Source organism: Thermobia domestica, chromosome 1, assembly GCF_964235325.1.
Source record: "Thermobia domestica chromosome 1, izTheDome1.hap1.1, whole genome shotgun sequence".
Classification (NCBI taxonomy): Eukaryota; Metazoa; Arthropoda; class Insecta; order Zygentoma; family Lepismatidae; genus Thermobia; species Thermobia domestica.
The window spans coordinates 73,337,932-73,364,071 of NC_137454.1; the positions used below are offsets into that span (position 1 = coordinate 73,337,932).

The 26,140-nt window shown below is 35.6% G+C and overlaps 1 protein-coding gene across 1 annotated transcript in view; it reads left to right on the forward strand.

The window, feature by feature from the left end:
- LOC145686149 (uncharacterized) overlaps window positions 1-26,140 on the forward strand; it is a 621,065-nt gene that overhangs the window by 316,359 nt on the left and 278,566 nt on the right. The gene's annotated exons all lie outside the window — the stretch shown is intronic.

The window sequence follows — 26,140 nt, forward strand, 5'->3', positions numbered from 1 at the left end:
TGCTTTTTGTTATGTTCAACTCGGGCGTTAATTAAACTCATGCCTTCCTTAATTTCTCCGTATTTTTTTTCAGAGAATTTGGTTTACTAAAAACTAATTTATATAAACACTTCGTCAGTTCGCGTATCAATATTCTGGAGACACAAAATGTTAACAACTACTAAATTGAAAAGAATCAATTTTGGGCAACGATGTAAAGGAGTCAAGAGTTAGGAAATCGAGCTCCTTGTTCCATGCAGCTGATCCAAAGAGATAAACAGTCAAAAATCTGTTCCTCATGTATTCGTATTGTAGTTATGGATGTCATCCTTACCTGATAGACTACCCCGCAGTTCTGTTTAGATTAGCAGGTTAGTATAATGATGAGGATGAAAAATACTAATCCGCATATGAAATACAACTTTAAAATGGAACTAAATGACTTTCTTCTCGATAAATCTAAAGTTTTAAATATTTTCTGCTTTCAAATATTCATTCATTTTAAAGTATACTTAATTTAATTTGAAGTATACTTAGTTTAGAATTTGAACTATGCTTAATCTCGATAAACCTAAAGTTTTAAATATTTTCTGCTTTCAAATATTCATTCATTTTAAAGTATACTTAATTTAATTTGAAGTATACTTAGTTTAGAATTTGAACTATGCTTAATAATAATTTGAAGTATACTTAATTTAATTCTAGGCTTGTTAAAACTTAGCTGAACACTAAAGTTTTCAAGTGGAGAATGGAGAGTGACGGGAAATTTGAAAAAAAAAAAAATGAAACTTCAATTTTCACGTTAGGTACACTGTGAAAAACCGAAATCCTTAACGTGAAGTTCTACACTTGTACACGTGTGATACTGCTACCTTTTTTTTTTCCGACATTTGGTTTTCCACTATGTGTTTCTCCTAAAACATGAAACTCTGACTAACCATTTTCTCTCTAATTTCCGTTCTATTTGTACCACTGTGCGTACAACTTTGGATATATGTGTGTGTTGTACATGCTGCTCCTTTTAGTAACTTGATAAACACAAACAAACGAGAGAAACTAGGACCAGTTATTCCCCTGTCTGAAACACTCAAAAAGTTCTGGGAACAATTTCAAAAGCTTGGCACTAAACTGTAGTTTCTCATACACAAAAGGGGATTAGAAGAGAAATGCTGTGCAAAGCTTTGCTGCTTTTATACAACTTCGGCTTAAACTTTGTATGTTATGTCGAACACTCTATTGCGATGAAATTCACAATAAACAATGTTACCTTTCCTTTAAACAGCAGATATAACATGATATATAACACTACAATTTTCAGCAGATTGAAAACTATCAATCAACGGCGCCGACTTTCCAATATTTATGTGGGTGCATATCAGTGGCGAGACGTGTTAGCTTATGTGCTTTCAGGGAAGTCTCGATATTTGATTGATTGATTTTTTGTTAAAACCTTTTATGAACACTGTCTTAAAGGGCTGTGCCGGCGGTACCATAAGGATAAGTTGGAGCTGTCCTAGCTCAGTCGGTAACACGGCTGACTTAAACACAAGAGAAACGGGTTCAAACCCTTGTCCAAACTAAAAATCTTCTGGGAGTGCCGCACCCGCAAGATTATTCGTGTGGGTACCAGAGCCCCGGAGCACCCACCTAGTCGGCGCGCATGCTATCAATTATATCAGATTAGCGACAAACAGCATATATTTTAACGCCATGAAAATCCTTTTTTCTCTATTTTATCAAAATCCAAGAATGAGAACTCAGTGTCAAGGATCTCGATGTGATCTGCTGATTAACATATGAAATCTTTCAGTTTAACGTCCCACGATAATGCTAAGTAGGATAAATGGAGATGGTGAGTATGAGAATAATTAAAATGGTGGTATGAGATGAAAAAGTAGGAGGAAACCGAAGAACACTGAGAAAACCTACACACGCGATGTTTGTCTACCGCAAAGCCCATTTGCCGAGGCTAGGGTTGAACCAGAGACCTCAAGCAACAGAGGTTGAAAGTTCTATCACTGAGACACCGCGGTGCCTTTTGACTGATATATATATATACAGTGGTTAGACAAAAAATCTAAAACGTTTGCAAAAGTGTGAAAATCATACCTAGTATGATGTGGGGCCTCCTTTTGCATTCAAAACAGCTTTCATCCGACGTGGAATGGACGTATACGACTCCTGAATCGTGGTGTGTGGAATTTTGTACCATTGTTCCTCCAAAACATGCTCCAGTTTCTTATGGGATGCTGGTGGAGGGTAATGAGACCGAACACGCCTTTCTAACTAAGACCACAGTGGCTCAATAATGTTTAGATCTGGTGATTGTGTGACCCAGGGGAGGTGTGATAGCTCCTGGTCATGCTCCTCGAACCATGATTTCACCGTTTTTGCAGCGCGACAGGGTGCCAAAACATCTTGGCAAATGCCATCATCATCATGGAACAATATTTGGGCCATGGGTAGAACCTGGTCCCCCAAATGGCCTCATGCCTTAGCATTCATCATTCCATGCAGGGCTATGATGGAACCTGCAGAAAACCACGATATCACTGCCCATACTGTAACAGAACCACTCCCATGCTTTATAGTTGGGAGCAGACAGTCTGTATCGTAGACCTGCGACCGTGTTCTCCATACGTAAACACGACCGGTTTTTCGAAACAAGGTGAAAGTCGATTCATCGAACCACATTACGTGTTTCCACTGCTCATGAGTCCATGCCTTGTGGTCTTTGCACCACTGGATACGCCTCTTCCCATTTACTGCTGTGACCAGGGGTTTGGCGATAGCGGCCCTGCCATGAATTTTCATTTTATGAAGTACCCGTCGCACTGTTTTCGATGAAACCGGATTCTGTAGGCCGGAATTGAGTTCAGACGTAATTTTCATTGCAGTGGTTTTCTTTTTAGCTGCTACAATCCGTTTTAATGCTCTCCGGTCCCTATCTGAAGGATTGTCTTCCGACCACTGTTGTGCTTTGCAGACGTCGTTTGCCCATGAATTGTGTCCTCGTGACATTGGATACAGTGCCTTTCGACACCCACACAATGTTCGCCTCTGTTTCACTGAAGCTCCAACCAGACGGGCACCAACGATCATGCCTCTTTGGAAGTCTGACAAGTCGCCCATTTTACCGCACCACTTTCACACCAGGACACTCACAGGTGAACTGGTTACTGCTGACGGAAGAGGAAGGTCCACATGACACATTGAAAACAAAAAACGATCGGCAACCGCAACACGGTTGTACAGTGGAGGGCCAAACTTACATGTCCTGTATGGAGTGTTTTTAGATTTTTTTGTCCAACACTTGTGAAACGTGTTTAAGAGTTAATCATAAATATGGGCTACGTAAATTTCATTAACCAGATTGTCGCCATGTTAGTTGACACAATAAGAAGCTTGAAGAAGGTATATACTTTAGTATCAGTTACATCTTAATAGGTGGCGTGGATATCGTGCAGCATCTCGAAAACTACTCATGAGGATTTAAACACTGGTGATTCTGGGACCAAGGGGAGGTGTAATAGCTCCTGGTCATGCTCCTCAAACCATAATTTCACAGTTTTTGCAGCGTGACAGGGTGCCAAAACATCTTGGTAAATGCCATCACCATCAGGGAACATAATTTGGGCCATGGGTAGAACCTGGTCCCCCAAATGGCCTCATACGCCTTAGCATTCATCATTCCATGCAGGGCTATGATGGAACCTGCAGAAAACCACGATATCACTGCCCATACTGTAACAGAACCACTCCCATGCTTTACAGTTGGGAACAGACAGTCTGTATCATAGGCCTGCGATGGTGTTCTCCATACGTAAACACGACCGTATTACACACATCGATTTGTTCAGCTCAGTGAAATATATGAAGTATTATAGGTATGATCTTTCGGTATTTTTTTTTTTACCGTTAAAGGCTAATAACACCATAAAATTTATTCTAGTTCGACATTAAAGTGAAAATGTTATTATGTGCGACATTAAAGTGATAATTGTAATGTTATTATGTGGGATATTAAAGTGATAACTATAATGTTAGTATTTGCAACATTAAAGTGTTAATGTTATTATATGCCACATTAAAGTGATAATGATAACGTTATTATGTGCCACATTAAAGTGTTAATGATAACTCTATATACCATATTAAAGTGATAATTATAATGTTATTATGTGCGGCATTAAAGTGTTAATGATAATGTTATATGTGCGACGTTAAAGTGTTAAGGATAATGCCATTATGTGCCACATTAAAGTGATCATGTTAATATTATTATGTGCGACATTAAAGTGATAATGATAATGTTATTATGTGCGACATTAAAATGAAAATGTTATTATGTGCCACATTAAAGTGATAATGATAACTTTATTATATGTCACATTAAAGTGCTAATGATAACCATATGTGATTATTATTAAAGTGATAATGATAATGTTATTATATGCGGCATTAAATTGATAATGTTAATGTTATATGTGCGACATTAAAGTGTTAAGGATAATGTTATTATGTGCCACATTAAAGTGTTAAGGATAATTTTATTATGTGCCACATTAAAGTGATCATGGTAATATTATTATGTGCGACATTAAAGTGATAATGATAACGTTATTATATGTCACATTAAAGTGTTAATGATAACGCTATGTGATTATTATTAAAGTGATAATGATAATGTTATTATGTGCGACATTAAATTGATAATGATAATGTTATATGTGCGACATTAAAGTGTTAAGGATAATGTTATTATGTGCGACATTAAAGTAATAATGTTATTATGTGCCTCTCTCTCCACGATATTTGTTCGTCATGTTACCTAAGTAAATCGACAATCTTAATAGCAAACGTTATTGTGAAAACAGTGCCACTGGATAAAATTAGAAAGAAATTGTTTAGGAATTTGATTATTAAACTATGGAAGGAGGAAAACAGATGAAGGAAAAGAAAATTACTGTTGATGAGTGATAATGAAAAAGAAAATAATTATCCTTCTGTGAAAGATGATAACTTTTGCAAAGTTAAAAGGGAAAAATATTGTTACTAAGAGCGGAAAAGTAAGACAAAGATTATTCTGAGTAATTTCCAGGAAAGTAATGAAAATAGTTACATAATAAAAGAACAAAGACGAAACTCTATAGAAATATATGCTGTCTGGAGTTAAAGTCATGTTCTAATATTTCTTTCCAGACTTTCCAGACGTATAGAAGGCTGTTTTTTCTTTTCTTTCTTTCTTTTCTTTTTCTTTTTTTTACTGTCAACACTGAATGAATTTCGGCGTTGCAATGACTAAGGCAAAGATAATGTAAGAATAAGACATTTTTTTAAAAAAAAAAGTTTAAAATACTTTAATCATGAAGAAATTATTTGTGAAAATTAAAACAATATATAGCATTTAATATATTGAAATTTTATACAAAGATTAATATTTATTTCTCGTCATTTTGTTTTTTTTTCCTTTGGAAAAAGGGACCAAATAGAAAGTAATTAGTGTTTTGGCCTTAATTAGAAACAGGTACAAGCATGCAGAAGGCTTTTAGTAATAATCAGAGGATTTTTTTTTAAGAGTCCTTGGGAAGGTAAACAATACATCATCATAATCTTATAGAAGTAAATAAATGGACATTAAAAATTAATTTTCAGTTGATTTGCGCCTTACATAAAAATTTGATAAACAATTAACAGAATCATTTGAAAGAAAACAAGTCATTAAATTTAAAATAATATAATCCAGCAGAGGAAACAGATAAAAAAAAGAAAAGAAAATAATCAGTGATAATATTTTCGTTTCGTATACTCTAGAACAGGGTTTCTCAACCTATTTCACATCACGATGCCCTGTTGTAACATTGTCTTTACCAATGGCCTTCATAAGTAATTTCCGGTTTGTAATAAGCTCTTTTGGTTATTACTGCTTATTTTTATTATAGTTCTATGTATATGTAGTTATTCTAAATTGTATATTAATATGCAGACCATGTTGTCTTTGTACTTTTTCTTGTATTTAAATAACTTTTTCTTGTTTTATTTACCAACTTTGGCTAGCTGGGAGCTCCGGCCCCAGACGACCGCGTTTACTCAGTCTACGTTCTTGCACCTTTTAAACCCACAATTCTATCAAATTTCAAGTTTCTTTTAGTATTTAAACTATCTAAAAAATAAGATTTTTTATCCAAAGGAAACGCCCTTTTAAATAACATGGGAATTTTTATATCCCCTGTAGACCCCTAAAAAACTAAAAATATTCACTTTTCATGTTTTTCCTTTGGGTTAATCCCAAAAGGCTACAATCATGCCAAATTGTATCGTTCTAATCCTGCCGGAAGTGCCTAAACATTTTGAGGTGTAGAAGATGTCCCATATAAATAACACGGGAAAGATTTTTTTCAGTTCTCCATAAAACCACTCTACAATTGGAAATTTTTATTTTTGGCGATTTACTTAGTTAACGCTAATGAAAACGTATAAGCATACCGAATTCCAAGTTTTTATTCCAATTTCAAGTGCCTAAAATGTGAGATTATAAGTCCAAAAAAGGCCCATTTAAATAACATGGGGAATTTCTTGATGACCCCTTTAGACCATTTAAAACTTTTAAAAAGTCGCTTTTGGGAATTTTCCTGTAAGTAAGTTCCGGAAAGCTATAATCATGCCAAATTTTAACTTTCCACGTCAACCGGAAGTACCCCTTTATTTTATGTCAGTTCATGTAGTTTTATATATAGTATCTTGGGTAAAGATGCTCCACCGAATGAAGACGTCCCTACTCGAATTGCTCAAGGCCTGTGACTCGTGGTCACAGCACTTGCCATGCGCGTGAAAGGATACACAGTCTTGAGTAAATATATGTGGAAGTTCCATCGGAGAAAGAAGCTGCTTTTGTTTAGGCCTGTTCACAAAGCTAAGTTACTCCTATTTCAGTGTCTATTATTTTAGAGAGTGAAAGTAAGTAATGCTCGTGACGGTGGTTAAATAGGAGTACATAAATAAAACAATTGCTTAGGAACTTCAGTCTTTTACAAATTCTAGTATGATTTGTTTTGTTCTTGCGTCCATCAGTGTGTCACATGATCGACTGGCGCGTCTTTGCTTCAAAATTGGGAAAGTTGCCCCAGTGGAATCGAAGAAAAGATGCCCCATCTTATAACATTAAAGATTTAAGATTTCTGTTCGGGATAACTAATTTATGACGTGTTGTAAGAATTTGTACGTTCTTTGTGTCCTGAGCAATGTTTGGTTTGAATATGAAACACTTAATTGTTCTGTAATAACCAGTAATTAATTGTTCACTCAGAAGCAAACGGGAAATTCCCGTTTGGATTAGTGGCTCGGTTTCCCAGATGGGTTGCTGCTTTCAACATTCTATTTATAAACTTTTTTTTTTCTTTTCGCTCCTTACGTGATCAACATTGGATTGAATGAACTTCACATAATGTATATGACAGTAGTTGGTTAGCAAGCTGAATCAAAAGAGTGTACATGGATTGAGTTTTAAGCCATTTGTGCGAGGGTTGTTCAGAATACTAAAAAAATATCCTTGGGGGAGGGGTACTGCGATACATTTGAGTTGTAACAACTTCCTTTATCTTGTTGAATTATTTTGAACAGGTAAATCTCTGGGTGAATCAATTATCCCTTCATTGCAAAATGAAGACCATTTCCACTAATTCATCAGATATCAACCTAAGGTGTACCAGTGTTATAGCTAGCAAGTTGTTATAAGGAGATGTATTACTTTTTCAGGGAGCAGGTTTTCACATATTAAAAGAAAGCCGTCCTCTCCTTTGGTCTAGTGGCTAGTACGTGTCCCTTTGGTGCACGAAGTCCCGAGTTGGATTCCCTGTGTAAACGCCTTGGAAAATTTGAACGATTACGGTGGTTTGGATTTTATCTGTAGGTTCACGGCATGTCAATGCATTAATATCCTTTCAAAATAATAGTAACTCCTTTACAAGCAAGAATGAGTAATGAGTAGGGAGATCAATGGGAACCGCAGCATCGAGGCTATATGTCCCCGTCGATACTGCGGTCCCCATTGATCCCCCTACTCATTACTCATTATTGCTCGCAAAGGAGTTACTATGATTCTGAAAGGATATGCTACGTGAAACACAGATAAGTAGTGTGATCGCCACTAGTACTTTCGTACTAGATCTAGTACTTTTTATAATATTTTAGTGGTCTAGTACGTTCACCAACAAATCTAGTAGTTTTCTCCTCCTCTTCTTTTCTCATAAATACATTTGGGAGAGAAAAAGAAATCTCATGAAAATATGACAATGTACGAAAATTTCACTGTTTCTGGTAAATTTCTTCTGCCTGTTTTTTCAACAGTGTTATTTACAGAAACTACAACTATCGTACGAAAAATGACACTAGATAATCTAGTACAATTGAAATTAGTTAATTTACGATTAGTTAAGACTGATCCAGTGTTTGGATTGAGTATAGCCCGCTTCCCCCAGTGATTTTAAACGAATCATAGTGATTCTGACGATTCATAATGAATCGGAATCGCTTGTTATAAAGATTTAGGATGTAAATCTTGTGGTAAGGAAGTTTTAATATAAGTAGTAGTAGTAGTAGTAGTAGTAGTAGTAGTAGTAGCGGTAGCAGTAGTAGTAGTAGCGGTAGCAGTACTAATAGTAGTAGTTAGTAGCAATAGTAATAGTAGCACTAGTAGTAGTAGTAGGAACGGGTTAGAAGCCCCGCAGGGGTAGGTTGGGTTCTGTTCTCGATATAAGTAGTAGTAGCAGTAGTAGTGACTTCCGGTGGCAAAGAACTGGGGGAGCGGGCTATACACAAGCCCAGTGTTTGTCAATGCAAGAATTGAAATTTCAAAATAATTCATTGAAATACATAAAAAAATTTTTTTTTCCTCTGTCTTTCATTCCCATCAATGTCTGTCACTAATAGCAAAGAAAAGTAAACTAGGTATTTACATTTATATCTTCAATAAACTTAATAACTTAAAAAATATTTTATTTCACCATTTTAACGTAAACATTTCTTTCATTAAATTAACGTTTTAACGTAAACATAAATTTAATTTTAATGTGACAAAGTAATATAGTATGAAATGTATCATACTATATTACTGTAATAATAGGCTACCATCTATCAAATATTGCTCAAACTAGGCTGATAATACATGTACATAGTACCCGTTGGAAGTGCGTTGTAACCACTTTTCGACAATTATTTGATTTTAGTTAAAATTTTTAGTTTTGGAATACACTATTCAATGTTCTTTAGGATTAGGAATAAGCAGCGGCGTATTTACGATTTTGTTTCGGAAGGGGGGCTTTGCTACCTTTCGGGGGGGGGTGGGGCTTTGCCTGAAAATGTGAAAATTCAGCAAGATATTTCATATATTTTATTATAGTAAGTAAGATTTCGGGGGGCTTAAGCCCGGAAGCCCCCCCTAAATACGCCACTGGGAATAAGATTTCTGGGCTTTCGGAATCTATGGCCATGTTAGCGCGTAACGTGTGAAGCATGACATCCCCCGACGATCGCACTATCCGAGGAAAGGGAAGGAAGGAAGTGGGCTGGGACTTGTATGTTAGATACCATTCCTGTATTTGTCTAGTGTGAATGAGGAAAACCTCCCTCAGGATGTCAGGCTTGAAAAATAGCTTTTAGATGTTTTCGGCCGAGTGCCCCACCGGGAATCAAACCAGGGACCGCTCATACCAAAGACAAGAGCATCATCGACTATGCTACGCGGGCCACGTTATTTATGTTCTATCCAGACAGCAAACAGAACTCAAAACAGGAAAAAGGTTTTTGAATCTCCCTGGTGAAAGAACTACGAATCAATGTCATTTCAGATTTTTCCTGGGTTGGGGGAGGGTAAGATTGTCCACTGGCGTAATAGTTCTACCGTTTATATTAGTATACAATTTAATTAAAAGCATATATTTCTTAAACTCGGGGAAGGGGCAATTTCCTTCCCCCTGTCCTCCCCAAGTGTAGCCTCTCCTACAAATGCAGCAACCTTCAACCAATCTGACGACATTCTTATTTTGGTGTAGATCTTCTAGAGTAGTCATTACCAACTGTCCGATGTATGATGTAGAAGTACGCTTTTTTACAAATTGACATAGTGAGGAAAGAACAGGGAAATACAATGAAGGTAGGAGAACAGGGCATGAGGTAGGAGAACTGAATAAGCGTTGCCAGTGTACCCGTAGTTCTAGATGCACGAGTAATATCCAATGGAAAACCATCTACTTCGTTATTAATGTTCTTGTTTGCCTCTATCACCATTGTGTTTTATCAGTACCAGCTCTTGCCTTCTTCGTGTGGTTTACTGAGGAAAAGGAGCAATGAACTATGACGTCACAGATCTTTGAGTTTAAAATGACTATTCTAGAGGATTCGTTGTTGTACATCACTGTTCAACGAGTTAGGTTGAGGTCAATGAAGTAAACTTCAGGAAAGTATTACTTTTGACACAACTTTTCCCACAACAGTCAAAATATAGAAAATGCCTGGTATCAAGATTGTAAGTCGTAATACATCCGCCTTACTCACCGAGTCTAGCATCGAATATCTATCACGATTATGCAAATCTATATGACATGTTTCTTCTCTGAATATAAATGAAAACATATGCTAACCTATGGTTTTTTGTAGTTTTTGTATTGATTGACACAGCTTGCCATCCTTTACTATCCTGTGCCAGGCATTTGTAGCTTTTGTTTCCTATATCTTTTATTATTTGGTCCGTATAATGCATCATCATATTATTGATTAAAATGATTACATATATAAAGGAGGAAACTGCCCTCGTGAAGCCCTAAATGACGCCACTGATGTGAAGCCCGGTAACTTTTGCAAATACTCTCGTTAAGTACTGTTTATTTCAATTACTATTCGCATTAACAAAATTACCAATACTTGTTATTCATAGAAAAATCGTACAACTTTATGAACAATATAATTATAAAACTTTTGTGATTATATTCAGCCGGGCTTATTCGTAATTTCGGATTTTCTTATACAGTACTCTTTAGTCTGACTGCTCATTAATCTCTAATGATATCATAAGGCAAACAACGATACTTCGTTTTCTCTCATTCGCATGATATATTAGATTCCTCCGAACAAAACTGTGTTATCTTATAGATGGATTAGCGCAGGAATTATCCTTATTTAAGAATTCTAAGAATGTTCTTATGTTTTTTCTCTCAAAATCATGGGATTATTATGAGAGGAGCATTACATATCAATAGGTAATATTCCTAGAATATGAAATATGCGGCTAAATGGAGTTATAAATAACACAAGGAATACAGACTGAATATTAATATGTAATTTTGGAAGAAGGGAAGTTTCTTGATTTTTTTCTTTCTTTTTTTTTTTCAGAGACCGTAAACGTTTTCACAGAGAATATCACAATATTAAATCCTTTAAGTAATCCTGTTACGCCCGAACTTGTTAAATGCATGTTTCAAAATGTCGGAGAAATCCTTGATAATAATTAATCAGCTTACCACGCAACCGTTTCACATAAAATAGAGACATATATATATATATATATATATATATATATATATATATATATATATATATATATATATATATATATATATATATAGATATATAGATATATAGATATATATATAGATATATATATAGATATATATATATAGATATAGATATATATATATATAATATGTGTGTGTGTGTATGTAAAAATGCAATTTGTTACGGTAAATCCTCTCTTCCATTTAGCTCAAAAATCTTCAAATAATTAATTTATGTTGTACTAGTACCACGTTTGATTCTGTTCTTCCCAGATTTTATTTGATATGTTTTCTGCTGCTATCTCTCTTTCTCTTTCTCTCTCTCTCTCTCTCTCTTTCTTTCTTTCTTTCTTTCTTTCATGCTATATGAGTGTGTGGGTTACTTGATATGTGTGTGTGGTGAAGAAGAATGCTTTGTTTTCGCGCAATGCTTTCTTTTGCCTTATTTTCATGAAAGATAAATTCATAATAAGATTAAAAGCACAGAAAAAGAATTCATTCTAGCAAACAAAGTACTACCTTCCCCCCCCCCCAAAAAAAAAATCATCTGTAGGAATTAGATTAATTTTTCTTACCGAGGACCAAACAAAAGGCTAATCTCTCTGTATTGAAATAAAATTGGATTACTTTTTTTAAAATTTGCAGAAATGTCACATATGTGGACAAGAATAAAGGTAGCGTCAAAATGCCATTGTTTCGTCTACTGTAAATGAAATGGCATGGTTCGACTCTCGGTGTTGAAACACTAATACTAAAAACTTTATTGCTTCAGCTGTAACCTAAATGATGAAAGCTATTTGAGAACATTCAGTGACAAATGTTCTTTCCATTTGATGAGACTAGTTTCGTAAGTAACTTCAGAATGGAAGGTCAATTTGAGTACAATTGTTTAGAAAAATTAAAAAAGAATGTAATTTTCTGTACTTTCCAGCCTTGAAACTCGGTGAAACTGTGTACGTTCCAGCCTTGAAACTCGGTGAAACTGTGTACGTTCCAGCCTTGAAACTCGTGAAACTGTGTACGTTCCAGCCTTGAAACTCGGTGAAACTGTGTACGTTCCAGCCTTGAAACTCGGTGAAACTGTGTACGTTCCAGCCTTGAAACTTGGTGAAACTGTGTACGTTCCACCGTTACTTCCAAAATAAAGTTTACAAAACGGAAAGAATTTTTGTCGCTGACTGTACATACTTTTGTTATCTTTAAAGAAGTCATAAGTGAAACTAGACTAGCTTAGCCCGATATGTTTTAAGAGTAAAAACTGAATAATTAGTTACTCAACGATTGGCAGCTACTGTACTACAATTTAAAAAAAAAAAACTTATTTCCGTTTGAATTTGTACTTTTATATGTATAAGGAGCGTATTTATACAACTAACATGCTGAGAAAGCATTTTACTTTTTTCGTAATGTAGTACGTAATTCTTCCATTAAAGTTACAAACTACTTATAGTCAAACGGCGCTCGTCCTACATTTTCTACTTACACCATTATAGAAGGTATGGTGGAAGTGAAAATAGGGAGGGGATAAAATTTATAATCGATAGCTAGTAGTGAAACAAATAACTGCTACATCAAAGTGAATAGGTTAATTGAGAAGCATGGTTTTATAATTTCATAATTTGTGTCAAAATGCTTTCCAGTGATTTACAAGACTTAAAACAAAGATAGTGATGATACAGACAATAGATTTAAGGGTGAGTAGGGATTCCTGTATGATTTTAATTGTACGTAGTTCTATGGATTCTCAAAACACAACTACAGTGACATCTAGCGTGAGAGAGTGTCTAAAGAAGATGGTGTAAAATTGACATCGTGTTTTCAAGGGAATTTTGGGGAACATTTTTTAACACAAGATTGATACGGAATTCTTCCAAATAGCTTGGATATGTTCAGTAGACTTCATTCTTGGACGAAAAATCCAGAGAAAATCACACACAAAAAATCTTACATGCCCAGAACTTCTGGCAGGTCGTTCATGATATTCTCTTCTTCCTAACAAACGGACCAGGAAATATAGTGCACTTGTTCTTTCATCTGCTACAGACTTAGTTGTCATCAGGGGTATCATTTGGGAAGGGTAGGAGACAATTATTATCCCCTTGAGTTTCAGATTTCCATACTTTACAATCGATGGTATGTATGTATGGTATACCTTTGTATACAAAGTAAAAAAAAAATTAAACTCATGTCGGTAGAGCCACTTCCAACACCTTTCTGGCAAAATACGAAATGACACTAGGCCCCATTGGTTGTCTAACTTTACACGACAATTTCTGATATACCCGGGTGACGTGTAGAATAAGATCCATAAACACTTCGGAACCATCGCTTTGTTATCGTCAAATTAAAGTATAATAACTAAATACATGGAAGTTCGCCGTGACTGCAAATTATAGATACGTTAAAATATCAAGTAATACTTTCGACAAGGTAGATACTTTCAAATATCTAGGATCAGCGTTAACAGACTAAAATCATATCCACGAAGAAATTAAATGTCGACTGACAGTAGGGTATTAGTGTTATTATTCATCCCAAAATCTTTTGTATTCGCAAATCCTGTTGAAGAATTTCAAGCTTAAAATATATAAAACTATAATTATGTCTTGTACTATACGGTTGCGCAACATGGTCGCTTACTTTAAAGGAAACTTGCACACTAAACATATTTGAAAATAAAATCCTAAGAAGAATGGGGAATGGCGGAAACTTCATAACGAGGAACTGAATAATTTGTACGCAGGGCTGGATCCAGGATTCTCTGAGGGGGTGCACCAATAACTACCAGTACATTTGAATTACATTTGAGACTTTTAAATGCCTTTAGGCATCTGTGACGTAAATAAGGAATTCCTTCGGTAATGCTAAGTGTCTGCTCTCGATAAATTCTTTTCCTTCAACCTTCAGAAAATTGACTTAAACTATTGATTTTGCAAAACTCACTGCTAGCTTCTCACTTTAGGTAGTGTATATTTACAATGAAGGGGGGGTGCACGTGTACCTTTGCAGCTCCCTAAATCCGCCCCTGTTTGTACGGTTTACTTAACACTGTTAGGATAATTAAGTATAGGAGGCTCCGCTGGGCAGGTTATGTAGCCAAAATAAAAGAAAGTGGAAACACTTTCAAAATTTTAACTGGAAACCCAATCGGAAGAAGATCATTAGGAAGAACTAGTCGCAAATGGGACAATATTATATATTATCAAATGGGACAATATATTGCAACCAAATTAATTTGTAAACATTGTATCACTACTCTCTAGTAGAGATGGTCTTTTTCGAAAAATCTGTTTTTCGATTTTCGGAAATTTCATTTTTCGTTTTTTCGTTTTTCGCTTTTTCGAATTTTTTTCCTTTTTTTCGAAAAATTTTTCGTTTTTCGTTTTTCGAAAAATTTTTCGTTTTTCGTTTCCTCAAAAATTTTTCGTTTTTCGTTTTTCGAAAAAAATTTTGTTTTTCATTTTTCGAAAAATTTTTCGTTTTTCGTTTTCAAAAAATCCATTTTTAGAAAAAGTATTTTTCGAAAAAATGTGGCCATCCCTACTCTCTAGTTACTAAGAAAATTAGATCTTTCAATATTACGTCCCAAGCTTATGCCGGCTAAGCTAAAGGAGACGGTGATGATGATAAATGAGTGAAATGGTGGAATGAAGAAAGTGGGAGGGAAAGGAGAGAACCCCGAGAAAACCCATGCACATGGTGTTTGTTCACCAGAAAGCTCACTTGGCGCGAGCTGAGATCGAACCTAGGACCCCATTCACCAGTCTAGTTACAGAGATAGGTTGCAAATTATCACTTGCATAAGTAATTTTCACTTTACAGACGTTGTTTTGTTTGAATGTATTGAAATATATTAAACTATATTTACAGTTGTAAATAAACAACCAAACACTGAATATTTTACTTTCACATCCTAAATGCTATGGAGTAATGAACGTTTTACGCATTTTCTTCAAAACAGAAAGTGGCATGATCCACAGAACGCACTTTTCACTTCTATTTATAATCGTAAAAAAAAAAAAAAACTTTTTTGTTCTAAAACACTGAAAACATTTACTGTATGTAAGGTAAACGTGACCACATATAACAAAAGTACATTTCTAAACATGCACTGGAATATCCGAATGAAAATCCTGCTAATTTTGTTTTTGCCCTCCTAAAGAAAGTGGGTTAGTCCACTTTCTTTTTTTCACCAGCGATATATATATTACCGCCATCAAAATTCGTTTTTCTTAATTTACTCGAAATCTAAGCATTAGAATTTACCCTCAAGCACGTCATTTTCTTCAACTTGATGTAATATTTCGACTGATATCCGAGGGGCTAGGAAAGGCCGGCCTCCCCTAAATTTTTACTGTCCTCCCCTAAAATTTTCACGGCAGGCTTATAATATGGTTTGATCGGGCCCCCTAACTTCTACGTGCCCCCCCCCTAACTTTTACATTTTTGGGCAGGCTACGAGCCTGAGGCGTTCATAACACGAGAGAATCAATTTCAATTTCAAAATTGTGAGAAAAAAGATACGTAAAATACGTAACTAAGGTGTTTTTTTTTAATAGTATAAGAATTATTTACAATATCTGGACATGAATCTTTTAATTATTGAAAGAAGCTTGATATAGAAATGAAATGAAATCTTTGAATTTTACGTCCCACGGTTATGCCGGTTAGGCTAAAGAAGACGGTGATGATGAGAGATGAATGAAATGATGGAATGAAGAAAGTGGGAGGAAACGAGAGAACCCCGAGAAAACCCACGCACACGGTGTTTGTCCACCACAAAGTTCACTTGGCGGGGAAGCTTGATATAGAGATCTTAAAGATGAAATATGTGCAAAATGTCCAAAAAGAGGACTTGATCCTCTTGTGCACTAAACGTGCCACATGTCTGAACAGTTTTGTAGTTAAACATCAATTCTTTTAAACAGATAATTTTAGTACTAAGTGCTGCAATCTTGCTAGTATTATAATGAAAAGCTTGAGGGGCGTGTAATTCAGATCTCATACGTCATATTTTTTTTAAGTTAAAAAAATAGTTTTTCTCCATCTCTTTCGAAAACTACTTCTAAGATTTTAATATTTACGTATAGCTCAATGAGATTTCTTTCATAATACTCTTATAATGTTATTGAAATTCTAGTATGTTGAAAATTTAATAATAAAAAAATAGCAGGGCCGTACCCACTGACGGGTTCACTGCGACAAAATCTTCCAATGAGTTATCTCTGTACAAATTCCGGTTTTTTTTATAGGGATCTACTCGATTCGGACCACCTCAAATGTTTCAAATTTGACCCCCCCCCCGCCAATAAAATTGTTTGGGTAAGCTCGTGGAAAATACTTTTTAGTGAAATACTAGAAGAGCTGTTACCACGAAAGAAGTGAAAATTGGGGCCCACCCACAAAACGACTTCCTGGTTCCCCCTCCACATGGTTCTTGCCTGTTATGTGCTTTTAAGTAATATTCTTGTATTTATAGTTTGTTTAATACTTACAGTAAATGAAGAATGTTTATAATAGGTAATGAAAGTATTTAATTTAAAATTTTAAACCTTCTTAACATGTCAAAATAATATAGAACAACTGATGCTGATCACCCATTTTCCTAATTTGGTGCATATAATTGCTTATTTTTTACTATACTGTTGCATAACGATGTCCGAGTTTAATATTTATTTTTCGTTTTATTTCTATCATTTATTTTTTTATATCTCTGTAAACGAAAAGTCAAACAAGTGGACTTTGATGAACAGTTTTTGCTCCCTTATAAATAATTTATTGGTAGATTTCCTACAATCTATGATTCTAATTTCTGGCACTGTCAAGAATTACGTTTCGATAAGGTAGCATACTAAATACAATAATAATAATAATAATAATCACCATATGTAGAATGTATGTAAGTACGTAACAGTGCCCTTATGTGTATATGAATTATTAATGCTTTTATATTCTGAAAGAAGATGTTTGGTTTGCATCTAGTATGCCTCCACCCATTCTAGAAAATCGTAGTGATTTCAACGCTGAATGTAAGTATAGTTTGCATTATGGAAATAATGTTTCTCACTGTCGGAGAATACATCTTGATATCAAGTCGGACGTCATGTGCTTAGATAACCAATGAGGCAAGAATATACACCATCTCAGAAATACTGACTACCTTTCTGAGTAATATTTTATAATTACTAGAAAATTATGCAGATTAATTATTATATTCTCATGGCTTCCGCAGTATGTTCGAAAAGAAAAACCAATTCAAACGGGAAAGAGAAGAGGAGCATTGTGAAGAATCCCAACAAAAACAAAAACATTTCACGAAAACACTGACATTGTATGCCACTAATTTGTTGTAGACCTTTGAACAAAATTAAGTAAGAACAACTACCTACGCTGTAAGAGAGATAAGGTGGTTAGAAACTCAACCTGAAATGTTTCATATTCTTGAATATGCAACGTCTGTGGCAGCAAAACCATTTTTCTTGTCGTAATTTCGCCCTGAATTCATGAATACCAAGCATTTACATTACACTTGACAAGTAGTTTCCTCTTCTGCTATCTTAACACTCATTTCAGAAATGTCAGCATCCCCTGTAAATCATCCTGTTCTACTCTGCTCTCCTGGCAGTATATTATAACCTACAGTGTTGCCAAATCCAGTATTGCATACTACACTGGTAAACGTTACCTTATTCATAATATGAAAAGTCATCTTGGTCTACCTGAAAAGTGTTGTGAGACGAGTAGTACTATTATCTTTATGCATTAAATGTATTGCTTCATTTTGTAAGCATTACAGAAATGAAAATGAAATTATTATTTTTTCAATGTTTATGTCCCACAATTGTGCTCTGCAGGTAACAGAGATCGATGAGTGATAAAAATGAATGATTATGGAACAAAGGGTGGAATGAGAACGTGGAAGGAAACAGGAGAAAGAGCACAGATATTGTTTGGTCCACTACAAGCTTACATACCCAGGAAACGAACCAGAGACACCTTAGAGCACAGATATTGTTTGGTCCACTACAAGCTTACATACCCAGGAAACGAACCAGAGACACCTTACAATGCTCTAAAACTGAGTCCCTTGCAAGCATTCAGACAGTGATGATCTCAGAGGGGTGACCTCGGAAGAGAGCTTTACACGGAGCTACGAAATCACTCGGAACATTCCTGCGATCGTCCTCAATTTGAGTTATCATTTATTTTCGCAGTATTGTTTATACTTTCATCCCACGTTTATTCAAATTCTTGCTGCAGGAAATTTTCTGAAATCATCATTGATTACAGAGATACACAAGGACTCCTATCCTTGTAAATTCTGTACTGTTGCATTTAATCCTCCTGGGAGGTAAGGTTATGTAGTCGGGAATGACATACTTTGTCATGCATGATGATTTGTGAAAATCGCTAACTATATCTGATTCAAGTCTAGTGGTGATTCGAAACCCTACCGAAATGATAGGGTCTTCTTCCGTAGCCACTGTGTTGCGCAAAGGACGTAAACTAAAACTTACTCATTCAATAGCCGTTTACATTGTGGTTAGTACGCTACAGAAGTATGATTCTACCTTATTCTCAACTCTTAATGAGCTTGCTATCATAATGAGTCATTAAACAGCAAATTGACAACCTCCCGTGCACTATTGTCCTTCGTTAATTTGCTCCTTTTGAGATAGGAATACTCTTTTTGTCTTTTTTTTGAACCTTCTATTTTTAATAATGAAACTTCTGAAATGGTTGACATAACCATTGTTTCCTACCATCTTAGTGGTAGGGCATTCACCTCTGGTGCGTGGGGTCCTTGGTTCCATCTCAGATCGTGCCAAGTGAACTTTGTGGTGGACAAACACCGTGTGCGTGGGTTCTCCCGTTTCCTCCTACTTTATTAATTCCATCATTTCATTCATTTCTCATCATCACCGTCTCCTATAGCCTAGCCTAGCAAGCATAGCTGTAGGACGTAAAACTGAAAGATTTAGCCTACTTCCTACCATCTTAACTATCTCCAGTATTACTTCTTTTCTCCCTATAACGTTTTGTAAATATTGATTGAGCTGATCAGAAATGGAACGACATAAAATCTTTCATTTAACGTTTTACTATTATGCCCTGTAGTATGAACAAATGCGGATAGTTAATGAAAAAGAATTATTTTGTAACAATCTATGGCATGGAACTGTGAGAGAAAACGTGAGAATCCATGGATGCGATGTTGTCCACCACAAATTTATGTGGCATGGGATCAAACCATAGATCCTTCCCACCAGACGTAAGCTCTCTACCACTTTTTTTTTTTTAAATTATTGTCACTTTAGAAACTATACAGAAAGGTGAAACGTGATTGTACGTACACTGGCTTAGGAGGAACGAAGAGAAAGAAGAATGTATAATAAGTGAAAATATAAAGAAATATGCAATAAAATAAAAATAATAAAAAGCAAACTAGACACAGCTGGCGTAATTCTGTATGTGAGTACAAATAAATGCACAAAAAAGAATAATTACTACGTAAGAATTGTTCATCCCAAACTTGAACAAAACAGTCTCCAAACATGTCTTCAATGTCCAAAAATGTTGCTACTGTGGGCTCTGATTTCACCCCTTTCAAGTGGTTTTAGGGCAAATGATAAGAGATCAAAGTTTTAGCTCTGCAGAAGTTGGAGACGCCCAGCAATTTTCAATTTGCTGGGATAAATACATGCTGAGATATTCAAAACCGCCTGAAATCGAGAAAACGGAAAATAGTGGCAGCCGCTGCGTCGTTACGAGATGTTTTTAAATTCCAACGATCGTGGTTTTGAACTAGTCTGAGGTAAACATTCATGAAAAAATTAGATTTTTTTTCGGAGATGGTCGAGCGGCACATGCTTGATCACTTAGAATAGATTGACTCAGTTGGGTTTATCATTTCAGAGATTGAGGTTCGAAATTCGATTTCTAAAATCCTAGGAAACTATTTGAAGCGAGGAATCAGCTGATGATGGGCCCCAAGCACCAAGCTTCGTTTTGTTCATATTGATGAATGTAGCAATTTTGAATATAAATAAACGGATTAGTTTAAAAATTGTACGTAGTTCTAGTGCATTTGTAACCAGAATGCTCAAAACGTCTACAAAACAGCCGAAGTTGAAAGTAACCTAATATCACTAACCTGAATACCTGTAAGATGACGATGCAATTGACGTATCAAAGGTAGCATATACAGACTGAGTAATAACATTGACTATGGATATCCTTGTCGCCTGAAAAAACTATGCGAATGTTTTACGTGGTCAAATGCACTTTGGAGATCCACGGATAAGAGATCACATGTCATATCTCTATAAGTAACATAGGATACAACATCACGTAATATCATAAGTAAATCCCGCATTTTAGACTGAGCACGGAAACCAGTTTGTGTAGAATGGAGAATCTTGGGGTTGGCGTTCATGAGTCAATTATTGAGACATTTGCTAATAATTTTATAATCTTGATTCAATAAAGAGTTGAGTTGATTTGGAGTTTAACGTCCCTTTCCACAGCGAGGATATATGAGACGGAACCTACTGATTAACGTGGAGTCCAAACCACATGAGCTCCCTCCGGAAATCGACCCCGGGTCTCCCACGCCAAAGGCGATTCAATAAATAAAGAGATAAGTCGATATTGAGATACATGATGAGGTCGATGTGTTTTCGGAAGAAGAATGGTCAACCTCGGTTCTAAAGCCAGACTTTTCTGATATATCTCTCTGATGTCGTCGTAAAATTTCGATCTTAACGTAGTCACTGCGGTAAAGGAACATGTTCTCTGTAAGATTTCCGATACCATTATCACTGACAAGTCACCGAAAATTGAGAAATCTATATGGATTGCAGACCTTTGTTAATCTGTTTATTGTGGGCAGACAACACTGTTGCTCACGAGATGAAAACTCGTCTCGAGAATGAAACGAGAATCGAAGCAAGAAGTGAATTTTTAAACTGGAGACGAGATTAGAAATATGACAATTCTCGTCTCATTTCCGAGACAAGAAATTTCTCGAGTCCGATGAGCAACGCTAGCAAACTCAAGCGTAAGATCTCATATATTGTTTTAGTGTTATACAATTCATAGTAAAATTTAGAATTTGATAAATAATTGTACGAACACAATAAAGAACATTTATAGGCGTTAAGAGATACACAAGTCTCTACACAACATAAGTCATTAACAAATATGATTTAAATGTTGTTACATATCACATCCTTCGGTATCCTTTCGTGACACGGAAAGATTTTGATAGTTTCTAGAAAAATCTACGGATATTTACAAAACAAGACGAGAGAAAATTCTACGAAAATAGAGACGAGACAAGGAAACCTTATTTCTCGTCTCATGGGTAATGCTAGCTCCAAGGTCTCTCCTTCCTTCTGGGTAGTGTTTATGTGCTAGTTATCACAATGTTTTAATCAATGACTGAATTTGTTTCGTAAATTTATTAAATTAAAAATCAATATAAGGAAATAAACAATAAATCGAAGACAATCACTATTCATAACATTATATTTCATTAACCATAATAACCAAATCTTATCTTTACATTATGAGCGAAAAAAGCAAATATAATCCATACCTTTTGACACTATCATTCCTTGAATAAACAGAGTTCAAGTATTCAAACTTAATTCTCATACAAAAAAAAAAAAAAAAAAAAAAAAAAAAAACTAACTTAAAAGAATTCTATTCTAATTGATACTGTTATCTTTCTCAGTATCATGTGCAGTATAGGTTCCGTGCTTTAATCCCCCTTTTTTTTAAACAAGATATTGTGAAGAAAGAAACGTTTACTACATTAAGATATGTATGATCATTCTAAAATCTTGAAACGTTATGAATTTGGGAGCTCAAAAATCATCTCCTTTCATGGAATTCCCCATACGCTACTGGCCCTTGCTGTTATATCTGCAACATTTATGTATTCTATCCAACTTATATCTTCACTCGACTATTATTTCGCAAGGAGGATCACTCCTGCTTCGTTCTTCCAGTAACTAATATGTATGTCCTTTGGTCCTGGTTCGATTTTTGGTGGTTGAGCAACGTACTACAGTGGTTCAGGTTCCACTGTGAATTGTAGATCTTATCCTATATGACCATACTCCTGACAAAGGTCGTAATTCAAATCAATCAATGAACAATAAATGAAATGAAATTATTGAGTTTTACGTCCCACGGTTATGCCGGTTAGGCTAAAGGAGACGGTGATGATGAGAGATAAATGAAATGGTGGAATGAAGAAACTGGAAGGAAACGGGAGAACCCCGAGAAAACCCACGCACACGGTCTTTGTCCACCACAAAGTTCACTTGGCGGGAGCAGGGTTTGAACCCGGGACCCCAAACACCAGAGGTGAACGCTCTACCACTGAGCCACCGGGGCCCCCTCAATGAACAATAATTCCGAACAATATTCTTCATAATATTCTGTAGAAAGGTTATTTGTTATCTTAATTACTTTGATATTGCTTGTTTCATTCTATTTTATACGTCCATGTGAGCTTGAGATGGTTATATCTGCGAATTTTCTCCATCTTGACATTTTTTATATCTATTACGCGCTGTTGGTCGTCCGTATCGTCCCTCTGAGTGCTCGGTTCACTCTTGTCGAATGTCCTAAATACTCATATCTCAGAGGAAGTGTAGGACAGCCCAGTGCTCTTCGTCTTGCACTGGGGGATTACATATTTTTTGTTGCTGTTATTATTGACTTTGTTCGTGAAAGTAATCTCGCTAACATTCTCTAAGTCTTTGTATAGTCCTTGCATGTTTCTCGTGCTAGTGATCTCGCTAACCTTCTCTGAGTCTTTGTATAGTTCTTACATGTTTCCTTTCCGCGGCTGATATTTTAATCTTATCTACGTATATCATTTTATTGTATCTCGTCTTTATAGTTCATACATTCTTTATAATTCATACATTTATGATTAGTAGTATACTTATATTCTGACGACAACAAATGGCCATGCTGCCGATATCCGCATTCTTCGTCTCTCCTACCAATCAATCAATTTTCTCGACTTTGGGCCGTTTTCTATCATTTTTTAAAATTCTTTCTGCATCGGTAGTCTCTTTTACACTATGGGACAATCATTTCAATTTGATGTAGAGCTCATTCGTGGCTAAGCGCTTAGCGTACGCGCCTTTGGCGTGGGAGACCCGGGTTCGATTCCCAGGGGAGCTCATGTGGTTCGGATTCCACGTTAATCAGTAGGTCCACGTCTCATATAGCCTCGCTGCTGAACAGAACGTTAAACTCGAAATCAACTCAATTTGATGTAGTGACGTAATGCTTTCCTTTCGCGATTCCCAGTAAACTACTTAAATAGACATAAAAGATGAGACCAGGTAACTTGACATATTAGTTGATTTCTCAGTAAACTACACAAATAAACTTAAGGAGTAGAAAAAGTAAATTGAAATGTTAGTTGGTTTCTGAGTAAACTACACAAATGGATTTAAGGATGAGACCAAGTAAACTGACGTGTTTGTTCGTTTCCCAATAAACTACACAAACAGTTTAGAAGAAGACCAAGTAACTTGAAATGTTAATTGGTTTCTCAGTAAACTACACAATTAGACTTAAGGAGGAGACCAAGTAACTTGAAATGTTAATTGGTTTCTCAGTAAACTACACAAACAAACTTAAAAAGCAGACAAGGTAAGTTGCCATGTTAGTTGATTTCTCAGTAAACTACACAATTAGACTTAAGGACGAGACAAAAGTAAGTTCAAATATTAGCTGGTTCCTCAGTAAATACACAGATAGACTTAAGGAGAACACAAAATAAGTTGGCATGGTAGTTGGTTTCTCAGTAAACTATACAAATAAACTTCAGGAAGAGTCAAGTAACTTAATATGTTAGTTGATTAGTTTGCAGTTTAAAGTTCGTTTCAGCATTGAGACTATGTGAGTCATGGATCTACGGGTTACGTGGTATCTGAATCGAATAAGCTTTAACTAGAAATTGAATCTGGGTCTGCAACTCCGCATGGCATACACTAACCGCATAGATACGAGAATCACAAAGACAGTGATGATGGACATAGAATAAGATTTGTTGTTTTAATACTATTCGTAAATCCATGACTTTGCGTACACTGTCAACACTTCTGTACATCTTTCTGCTGCCTCAACTTCTCCCCTCTTTAGGTCTATTTGTTTGTGCCCGTGCTCTCAGAGAATAGGGTGTCCTGACGTCACACATCAGACAGTTGAAAGTAATATGATATATTCCTATTCTAAGTGTATTACTTACGTTCTCAGATATTCTGAAGAAATTGCAGCAAAGTGCATCATCATTGTTTGTCTTTTTCTTAATCACGATTATACCATTGTATACGAATAACTTAATATTGCTTACGAGACAACGAGAAGAAATAAGGTTTTCTCGTTTCGTCTTATGAATTACGTGGAATTCTTGTCTCGATTCTCAAAAAAAAAAAAAAAAAATCTCACTTCGTGTCGCAAAATTTTCTCGAATTGTTTTATGAATATGTGTACGGAAACTTAAACCCTAATTTCTTCTAAGTTCAAATAGAAGTTACCAAGATCTTTCGTACTATGAGATGTCCACGAAAGGTGCGATACAACAACATTTAAAATCATATTTATTATTAGAGTATATTGTGGAAACACTTGTGTATCTTTTAAACATTGATAAAATCCCTTCATTGGTACCTAACAATGGTCCCAGGCCACTTCCTTGATTCCCCAATCCTTTCTTTCTTCCCTTTCATCAGATAGTGTGCTCGCCTAGGGACGTCATCCCTTACATACGTGAGGGTTAAATGACCTTAGATGCCGACAGTCTAGAGATCTCATTCCTAATCCTAATCCTTATATTCACACAATCACTTTATCAATTTATAGTTTTTTTCTACTATAAATCATGCAACACGGAAATACTGTTTTCAGATATTAGACTGGAGCGAACTAGTATTGCTCACAAGACTCGTAAGAATTTCTCCTCTCATCTTGAATGAAATGAGATTTTTAAGTTTTACATCCCATGATTATGCCGGCTAGACTAAACGAGGCAGATCTCATCTTGAATGTCTTCTGGAAAACGAAATGAGAATTAATATTTCTCGTTTGAACTCTCATCTCGTTTCCGAGACGAGACATTTCTCGTTCGTGGGCAACAGTATATACGAAAATTTTTGTACGGCTGTCAACACTGTTTCGAATATAAACACATACACATACAAACACATATATGCATATATATGAATAAAAATTCAATTTGAAGTCTCGAAGAGCCAAACATTTTTTTTTTGTAATACAATATGTAGCAGCTGACGGCCAAGCTTTTTTCTGTTTTTCTCAACCAAACGGTAACGTTTTTGCGCTGCATATACTGTATGTACCTACGTGTTGTCTGTAATGTAATATAGGTATATATGATATGAGTACTCGTTTCCTTTGATCATTTCTAATGTATCAAGTAATAGTTGGAAATACCTTGAAAACTCAGACATAAGCAAATTCTACGGGATTTGGAAACTACCTTTTCTTTCTGCATTTTACTTTTCTCTATGCTGCAGTGGGACTTTGGGAAAATGAAACATATGTGAAGAACACACACAGAA